The sequence below is a fragment of the Lemur catta genome, chromosome 10 (genome assembly GCF_020740605.2).
Source record: "Lemur catta isolate mLemCat1 chromosome 10, mLemCat1.pri, whole genome shotgun sequence".
Taxonomy (NCBI): Eukaryota; Metazoa; Chordata; class Mammalia; order Primates; family Lemuridae; genus Lemur; species Lemur catta.
In genome coordinates, this window is record NC_059137.1 from 22,790,931 (window position 1) to 22,800,913 (window position 9,983).

At 41.3% G+C, this 9,983-nt stretch overlaps 1 pseudogene; it reads right to left on the reverse strand.

Moving 5' to 3' along the window:
- Nucleotides 1-6,111: 6,111 nt before the first annotated feature.
- Nucleotides 6,112-6,192, reverse strand: LOC123646816 (annotated as a pseudogene).
- Between the last annotated feature and the right edge of the window lie 3,791 nt (nucleotides 6,193-9,983).

Consider the following 9,983-nt stretch of genomic DNA (forward strand, 5'->3'; position numbering starts at 1 on the left):
TGTGAGTATACATGTGAATGTATATATTGTGTGTGTTTGGTGATGGTGGAAGTGCAGAAGAGACAAAGAAGCAGTCTAGGCAGAGGAGCCAGCCAGTTAATACATAATGTCTAAAACTGACAAACCAAGAAATATCACTATAAACATGCTACTGAGATATACAGAAGTAAATACTTTAAAAATCAGCTGAAAGAATTAAAAGTGGTTGTCTTTGGGTAGCAAGAAACGGGAGGGAGCTATAGTGCAAAGGATTGCGGTTTGGTTTTTTGTTTTGTGATTTATTTTTCTTTATATACATTCAGCCTTTTCAATATCTGCAAAATTTTTATACAGGTATAATCTTGAAAATGTAGAAACTAAATTTAAAATACATTAGATACAATATTTAGAGAGAGTACATTAATACAAAGGAAATAATTTTGATTTTATGTTGTAAGACAAAAGCAGGATACTAATTGTATACCCCGTATAAGCTCACTCATTTCAAAAAAACCAGATCTAAATATGGGAAGAAAGATGTGAGAGTAATTGGATTTATGTAATTTTTTTTCTTTTCTAGAATTTGCCTTATTAATAAATAATCTTTCATGGGACAAAAACAAAAAATATTGCTGAGTGGATCTGAAACAAGAGAGCTGGGCAGAAAACATTGTTCCTGTGCTACCCCGGGTTGGCCCGAGGGCTGTTGCCAGGTGGCAGGCTCAACACCCACACAGTTTTGATCTCTGAACTGTGTCAAAGGCAAACAGAAAACCTATTTTCTTCCCAAGCATGTTTATCTCTCCTTACCCCTTGGCCTCCCTTACTCTTGACAGGTATGGTAGGTTCAACTGTGTTCCCCTAGAAAGATATGGCCAAGTCTAAACCCCAGGTAGCTGTGAGCGTAACTTCATTTGGAAACAGGGACTTGGCAGTCATAACTGAGTTAAGGGCCTCTAGATGAGATCTCAAGATAAGATCATCCTGGTTTTAGGGTGTGTCCCAAGTCCCATGACTGGTGTCCTTATTATAAGAGAAAAGAAAGGGAAATTTGAGTCACACAGACACAGAAGGAAACAGGGAAGAAGGCCAAGTGAAGATGGTGGCAGAGACTGGAGTGATGCAGCCACAAGCCAAGGAACACCACTAGCCACCAGAACCTAGAAGAGGCAAGGAAGGATTCGCCCCTAGAATTTTGGGAGGGAGCACAACCCTGCCAACACCCTGATTCCAGATTTCCAGGCTCCAGATCTGTGAGAATAAATGTCTGTTGTTTTAATCATCAAAACCAGCCATAGGAAATTAACACGTGCAACAGGCTGATGCTGACAGAGGAGACTCAAGCCTGAGAGCTAGTGTGTATTTTCCAGGCACTCTTCTCATGAAAGGGACAGTTACTGAGCACCTGCTGTTTGGGAAGCCACGTGCTGGGCCTCAGGGCTGGTGATGAGAAGGCGAAGGTAGGATCAGCTCAACACAGGCACTGTGGGCCCTGTGAAAGCGTTTGGGCTTCATCCCACGCACCAGCATGGGCCACTAAAGGACTGTAGTGAAGACTTCTGTGCGTTAGAAAAGAGCTCAGGAGCAGGGTGTAGGAGGGAGAATGGATTATAATGGGGGAAACATGAGAAATGTCACCTGGGACAGGGAGTTTCAACTGGGGAGTGTTTGGGCCCCCTTATCAAGTACCTCAAAATCTTCGGTAGGAGAAGCCTGCAATGTTTGAACAAGAAAATCCAACATGTCTGTTGTTTTCATGATACAGATTAGGAGGAAGTTAAACATAGGAAACTCTTGGCCAGGGGAATTATGCAGAACAGAGCATGATAAAACATGGTAGGGTGATGAATTTTTAAAAGATGAATATTAACAACACAATACTTTCTGAGGATTTTACTGTGTATGATGCAAAATGCTATTTGTTATTTCATATAAATCTCCAACAGCACCATGAAGGACTATTATTACCTCTGTTTTACTCATGAAGATTTTGAGGCTTAGATTGGAGTGAGGGCACACATTTAGTAAGTGACAGAACTGGGACTCTGACTTGAGCAACTGTGCTCCACAACTATTACACAATACTGCCTTCCCTCTGAATGGGCTAGAAATTTTAAGGGTTTGAATGAGGGCAGTGGTAGTCAGTATTGGTGGGGAGAAACAGATGTGAGAGTTATTTCAAAAGTTGTATCTATGGGAGTTGGTGACAAGTTGAATGGGAAAAGGAGAGTTTAAAATGACACAAGAATGGCCGGGCACGGTGGCTCACGCCTGTAATCCTAGCACTCTGGGAGGCCGAGGTGGGTGGATTGTTCGAGGTCAGGAGTTCGAGACCAGCCTGAGCGAGACCCTGTCTCTACTAAAAATAGAAATAAATTATCTTGACAACTAAAAATATATATATAAAAAAAAATCAGCCGGGCATGGTGGCGCATGCCTGTAGTCCCAGCTACTCAGGAGGCTGAGACAGTAGGATCGCTTGAGCCCAGGAGTCTGAGGTTGCTGTGAGCTAGGCTGATGCCACGGCACTCACTCTAGCCCGGGCAACAAAGTAAGACTCTGTCTCAAAAAAAAAGTAAAAAAATAAAAAAATAAAATGACACAAGAAGAGACATTACCCACAATTTTTTTCTTTCTGCTTTTTAAATATCATAGACTATTTAGCATTTTGTGTTACAAATATTAGGAGTCTTGTCAGATTTAACTCAATGCAACCTGCCTAAAGCAGTTCACTCTATCTTGAAAACAACAGGAAAGGACCAAATCTCAGCTAAGCCACAGAATGGCTATAATTCCACGGAACCCTATTCATCAATGAATTCTGAAGCAAAGACAATATGTAAATCAAGTAACCACACACCAGCCTCTCTCATGGGTGGTTAGATTCCTAGAGAACTGGTAAATAGATTGATACATTTTATACAACACAATTCATTGCAAAAAATGACTTATTTTTTAAAACTTTAACTTTATCTTGGGGAATTACTGGTGCATATTTTATTCCACATTCAACAATTGCCTATATTTGGTTTACTGGGGCTACTATAACAAAGTACCACAGACTGGATGGCTAAAACAACAGAAATTTATTTTCTCATAGTTCTGGAGGCTGAAAGTCCAAGATCAAGGTGTCATTAGGTTTGGTTTCTTCCAAGGCCTCTTTTCTTGACTTGTACAGGGCCGCCTTCCAGCTGTGTTCTCCCATGGTCTTTCCTCTGGGCATACATGTCTATGTCCAAATCTCCTGATACATGGATTAGGGCCCACCCTAAAGACATCACTTTAACTTAATCACCTCTTTAAAGACCTTATCTCCAAGTATAATTACATTCTAAGCTGGGCGGGGGTGGGTGTTAGGATTTCTGCATATGGACTTTCAGAGTGGAGGGAAAACAACTCAGTCCCTAACATTGCCCAAGGTCACAAAGGTCAGAACAATCACACTGTACTAAACTGTTCCTTCATGAGATGATGGGATCCAGTCAGGCCATTTATATAATCAGAACAGAGCCAGAAATGACTTCACTGTGGGACACTTAAAAAAAGTTACCACCCTCTTCCTTATTATGTGGCCTGTTTCCCGGGGCTAAATAGAGATTTCAGTCATTCTTTGGCTTTATTGTGGGCCATGAGGACATCTCCATCTGATATTTGAAAGGGATGAGAACATGGGTGGGTAGAAGTTGAGACCATTGTTTGTTTAGACACAAGTACATGGAGAGGCTGAATGAAATGGTGTGATCTCAGAGGGTGGACTGGAACTGGCAGGAAACTTTGAAGGCCAGTCCTATGAGGCTGTAGGACTGTGCCCTTTTCCCCTAGGGCAGCTCTTCCTATGAACTGATGAAACACATTCATCAGTTTGACATCACGGAAGAAAGGTTTCTTCAAACCCTACATATGGTTCAGTCTACTTATTAGGGAAAAATATTTTGGGAGTATGTGTATATGTCCTAATAAAACAAAGTGAGGGGAATTTTTTTGCTACATTTTATTTGATTAAAATATGTATTTCTAACTAATAGCTGTCTAATAAAACACTAAAATAACCTTCTATTGTTTAAAAATTCTTTCTTCTCCTCAGTCTGCTTCCCTTGTCGATAAATGGCTTTCTTTTTTTGCCTCACCTGTGGCTTACACAGTAATGATTCCCAAATCTGTATCTACTGCTAGAATTTTCTCCTGAGCTTCAGGTGTGTCTAGTACTAGTTTCCTCTAGGTCTTTCCACCTGACAGCTCCATAGACTCCTCATGTGCTAAAAGTGCAAAACTGAGCTTCTTAGTGTCCCGCAGAAACCTGCGTATCCTCCTACATGCTCTGTCTTGGTTCATGAAACTCTTAATCACTCAGTTCCTCAAATAAAGAATTTAGAGTTACACCTGCTTTCTTTGTACCCCTTATTCCTCACATCCAGATGCCAAATCCTCCCGAGTGTGTGTCTTACACATTCCTGGCTGTGCTTTCCTCTTTATTCTCTTCACTTCCAATCCCAACCATCTTTCACCTAGCCTGTTGTATTTGCCTCCCCAGAAGTCACGCTGTCTCCCGTCCCACCTCTTTCTTCTTTCATTGGCACCCCAAACCTGCAGGATAAATGTCAACCTCCTTAGCCTAGATAGGACCAACATCTTTTCTTGAAACGCATCCTTTGCTACAACTATTTGCAAACAACTTGCTGTTGCTTTAATGTAGCCTGATGTTTCCTGACTCAAGGTCATGAGCTCATCTGCAGTTTGTCTTTCTGGCCACCTCTCATGTCTCTTGCAAGCATCACATCCTTGGGATGCCTCCTTCGATCCCTGCAGCCTAAAGTTGGTGCTCCTTTTCTGGGGCTTTGGGAATATTGTGTGTTCTTCACTTATCTTCTGAATTGGACTGATTTCCTTGTCTGTCTCACACATTAGATTTCTGGTTCCTTATACCTAGGGATAGTTTTATTCACCTTTATGCGCAGCATCTAGTCAGTGGATGCCACATAGTAGTCTCTATAAGTACATGAAATAAATAAATAAGTATCAAAATGCTTTGACAAGTTTTAAATTTGATGGAAGTATTGGGGATTTCTTTTTTTTTCTTCTTCTTCTTCTTTTTTTTTTTTTTTTTTTTTTAACAAACAGTACCCCTTAAACATCTATAGAGAGCTATTGTTTTATTGGAAGAAGAGCAGTGGAATCAGAGTTAGAAGCTTCAAGTGCCAGTATATTGCCTATCTGTACTGGTTAATTTCCTCAGCTGTAAAGTGGGATAGTAATTCTATCTAAGCTAGTTGCAAGAATCAATTGTGATAACGTGGGCAAAATTTATCTCTAAACAATAAGTACTTTTCTATGAAAATATGAATTAACATCGACTGTGCTCAAGTCTTTCTAACACTGGATACACACACACACATATACAAATATATGACTGTTTTGTACTTTCATCTTGCTTGACTATTTACATTAGATCACCACCATCTTGTGCCATGTTCCCCCAAATGGTGAGAGAGTGATTTCCTCATTTTAAAGGGAGAGCTTGGCCGGGTGTGGTGGCTCATGTCTGTAATCCTAGCACTCTGGGAGGCTGAGGCGGGTGGATTGTTTGAGCTCAGGAGTTCAAGACCAGCCTGAGCAAGAGTGAGACCCTGTCTTTACTAAAAATAGAAAGAAATTATATGGACAACTAAAAATATATTAGAAAAAATTAGCCGGGCATGGTGGCACATGCCTGTAGTCCCAGCTACTCGGGAGGCTGAGGCAGGAGGATTGCTTGAGCCCAGGAGTTTGAGGTTGCTGTGAACTAGGTTGATGCCATGACACTCTAGCTTGGGCAACAGAGTGAGACTCTGTCTCAAAAAAAAAAAAAAAAAAACAAAGAGGAGAGCAATTTTTTGAGTAAGATTAGATCTCAATGACATGCTCATCATCAATGCAATTAAATATAGAATTGCCTCTCAAAATTCAACTTGTTCTCGAAAAAACCCCCCAAAACAAAATATAAAACAAAACAACACAAAACAGAAAACAAAAAGAAAGCAAAACAAAACAAAAACACAGAGAAGAAAGTGAATCCTGTTTAGGTAGAGAGAATTGCTCCAAGCCAGAAAAAATCAGTGGTTGAATGACCCAAGCACATATATGTGTATTTTTTCACGTCAGACGGGTAATGTGCTGACTTGCTAACAAAGTTTGAGTGAGGCATATCTCACACACACTTATGAACTACAAAAGGATCTGTGCACACATTTTTACCTCACCTGAAAGAACCAACAGGCTCACAAAACCTTTTGGTATTTTGAGAGCAGGTGGGAGTTAGCACTGGTTTTGGGCCGAGGATTGAAGAACAGCTCCTCTATCCACCCCCGCCCCCCGCCACATTTTCTGTTTTTACACAAGACAGTGTAGTTCCTGGTACATAGAAGGTGTTCAGTAATTAGAAAATCATACCTCCCATTTTGTTCAGAACAGTCCTGATATGAGTCTATTGTCTTGGTGGAATTAGTAAGGCACCCCTTTCACTCTCTAAATTGTCTCTGGATAATAAATTGTATGTTCATCTTAACCCTAGTACATACTGAATGAATGAATTCCTAGCTTAATCCAGCAAGAGGGAAAAAAAAAAAGATAAATATCTCAGCTGTAGCACTCTGCATTACATTAGCCAATAGAAATTTGGCTAACAGTGTTTACCCAGAAGCATAATACAGCGTAGAAATAAAGAGGCAGGCTGGGCGCGGTGACTCATGCCTGTAATCCTGGCACTCTGGGAGACGGAGGCAGGAGACTCACTTGAGGTGGGTGGGGAGTTTGAGACCAGCCTGAGCAAGAGCAAGACCTTATCTCTACAAAGAAATAGAAAAATTAGCCAGGTGTGGTGGCGTGTGTCTGTCGTCCCAGCTCCTCAGGAGGCTGAGGCAGGAGGATCACTTGAGCCCAGGAGTTTGAGGTTGCTGTGAGCTATGAAGGCACCGCTGCACTCTAGCCCGGGCAACAGAGTGAGACCCTATCTCAAAAAAAAATTTTTTTTTAATTCAGTTTTCTTAATATAATAGTAAGAAGATTTTTCTTCTCTCCCCACTTCTCTTTACCTTAACTTTTTCCATTTTCTGCTTTAAAAAATTAACATAGTGATCAGACCAGAGCTCTATGATGTTAGGGTTCAGGGGAGCAAAAGGTTGTTGTGATAGAAACAGGCCTTCCAATCACCAGATTTTGGTGTTATTTTCTTACGTGGGATTTTAACTTTACCCTGGTGGTGAGATTTATAACATTTATCTCTGAAATTAACATTGGCTCCATGTGATCAGGAATTTGAGTTGCCTTAATCTCAGTTTCAAAAATGAGATTAATATTATAGTTACAGGTTTATTCTGTTTGTCCTTTGACCTCCCCATTTCAGAACACCTAGAAATCATGGGACAATGAGTCCTTTAATGTGCATCAAATAAACAACTGCTGATCCCTTAGGGGACTTGCGAGGAAGACATGCACATTTGTAGAACTTCTTTGAGCACTCTAGCTAGAGCTCCAGGAAGGTAGAGCAGCATTGCTGAAATTCTCTCCTCCGGGCAGAAAGTGTGACAGGAGCACTCCAATTAGCAGGAGCTGTCAGGCAAGGGGCCCTGCCTTGTGCTGCAAATGGCCCTCTGAAGCTATGGGTAATTGCTTCCAGGTATTTACTTAACACCTGTGAGCTGGGGCAAAGGAAAGTTTATGAGGTAGGATCCTGCTAAGGGAACAAATGCCTCAGGGAATGGAGGAAGCTAATTAAGGGGGGAAATCAGAAGCCTGGTGGGATTTCATTTCCTTAAGTGCTCCAGACAATTGTGGGCCGGGTTTACTATGCTCTGCTGGTGTCGTCTTGGAGTCCTACTCTGGGTGCAAATCCCCACCAAATGTCAGCATGTATAATGGGGCCTCCAATCTGAAGCTGGGGACTGCAGAAAATACAGATAGAGCACCAGGCTAAGAATGAAGGGAGAAAGTCCTACCCTACGATTGTCAGCTAGATCAGAGATAACCTAAGTATACGTGAACATAGCATAGCACACACAGGGAGGTGTTCCAGGGTGTCCAAGAGCATGCAGTAAAATCCAGAGCCAAAACATACTACTACATAGTGTCTGAAGGTCCCAGTAGTCATAGCATAGCCTCTAGGAGTCTTGGGGAAATGGGGAGTGTAGTGGGGGTGAAATTGGGACAGTCAGGATCAGGGTTAAGGTGAAGAACAACAGAGCACTTGTCCTGCACATGCCCTCATGGAGGAAGTACTGGGGCAAAGTCTGAAGGGTCCCGGTCCGCAGGCAGTTACGCTGTGCCAAGTAAGGGTGAAGAGAAAGACTCAAGCATGAGCTCAAGTTGGTAGGAAAGGGGCTCAGACTCTTAATGGAGGCTCCCAGTTGGGAAGTAATTATCATCTAGCTCTGCATGACATCCCAAATCATCATTTAAAATGTTACTTCAGAGGGTGAGAGGGGGTGAGGGAAGAAAAATTATCTATGGGGTACAATGAACACTATTCAGGTGATGGCTACACTAAAAGCCCAGACTTTACCACTACACAATATATACATATAACTAAATTCAACTTGTAGCCTCTAAATCTATTAAAATAAAAGAAAGAAAGAAAGAAAGAAAACCCACAAAGTAAATGTTACTTTATAAATGAAAAGGTAAATCAGGCTCATGTGAATTGAGATGTGTCCTGAGCTCTTCAATGAATTTCTAATATCTTCCTAATTTCTTGCTTGGAACTTGTCTCTTAAGCAAAAGGGCTTTATTTTCTGTGATCTGAGATTGTTTCAAGTGGTAGAAGTCTCATTTTAACGTGCCTGAGTGTTACCTTATAAATGGCTTGTCTGAGCTTATTATTTTTCTTTTTAAAAATTATTATGGGTACATAATAACTGTATATCTTTATAGGGTGCATGTGATGTTTGTTTTCATATAGGCATACAATGTGAATTAATCCAATCAGGGTAACTGGGGTATCTGACACCTCAGGCATTTAACATTTCATTGTGTGTCTGTGCTTATTTTGATAATGAGGCCAAGAGAGCATTTGCTGGGGCAGTAATGACTAAGGAAGGGGAACATAGAGTGGTTACAACCTGGGCTTTGGATACAGACAGAAACAGATTTAAGGAACTGCTTTGCCACTTCTAGACCTTTTCTCATCAGTAAATTGAAGCTAATAACAATGAGGGATTAAATGAGATTTAAGCCTGTGTCTTGGCATAGTAAGCCCTCATTAAAGGAGACCAAATGGGCTTGTGAATGGATTTGTTAGAAAAAAAAAAAATCACTGCTGCTTTTTACAAATGCTGGAGACTGGGGCCTGGACCTCCCTGTTTTTCACTCACTCCAACCTTCTCTAGGGAATTATCATTTGGTCAATCATTGACAGATTGTGGCTTTGCCTGACAATGTTCCCATCTGCAAGCTTTTTTTTTTTTTTTTTTTTAAGAGATGAGGTTTCACTCTGATGCTCAGGCTGGAGTGCAGTGGCACGATTACAGCTCATTGTAGTAGCCTCAAACTCCTGGGCTCAAGGGAACCTCCCATCTCAGCCTCCCGAGTAGCTAGGACTACAAGCACATGCCACCATCCTTGGCTAATTTTTTTTTTTTGTAGAGATAGGGTTTTGCTTTATTGCCCAGGCTGATCTGGAACTCTTGGCCTCAAGGGATCCTCCCACCTTGGCCTCCCAAAGTGCTGGGATTACAGGCGTGAGCCACTATACCCAGCCTCTGTAAGCTCTTTTATAATAGACATAAATCTCATTATGTCTCCTAGGGCTGGTTATGATGCGTGAGGTGGGCAGGTAGAGACAGATAACCCTCCCTGTCTTCCTATATCTAGGCTTGCACAAATTCCATTATCATAATAAAAATAATATCAGAGCACAGAGAATTTGGGGGGCAGTGAATATTGTGTGATACTATAAGGGTGGATACATATCATTATATATTTGTCTAAACCCATAGACAACACCAAGAGTGAACCCGAATGTAAATTATGGACAT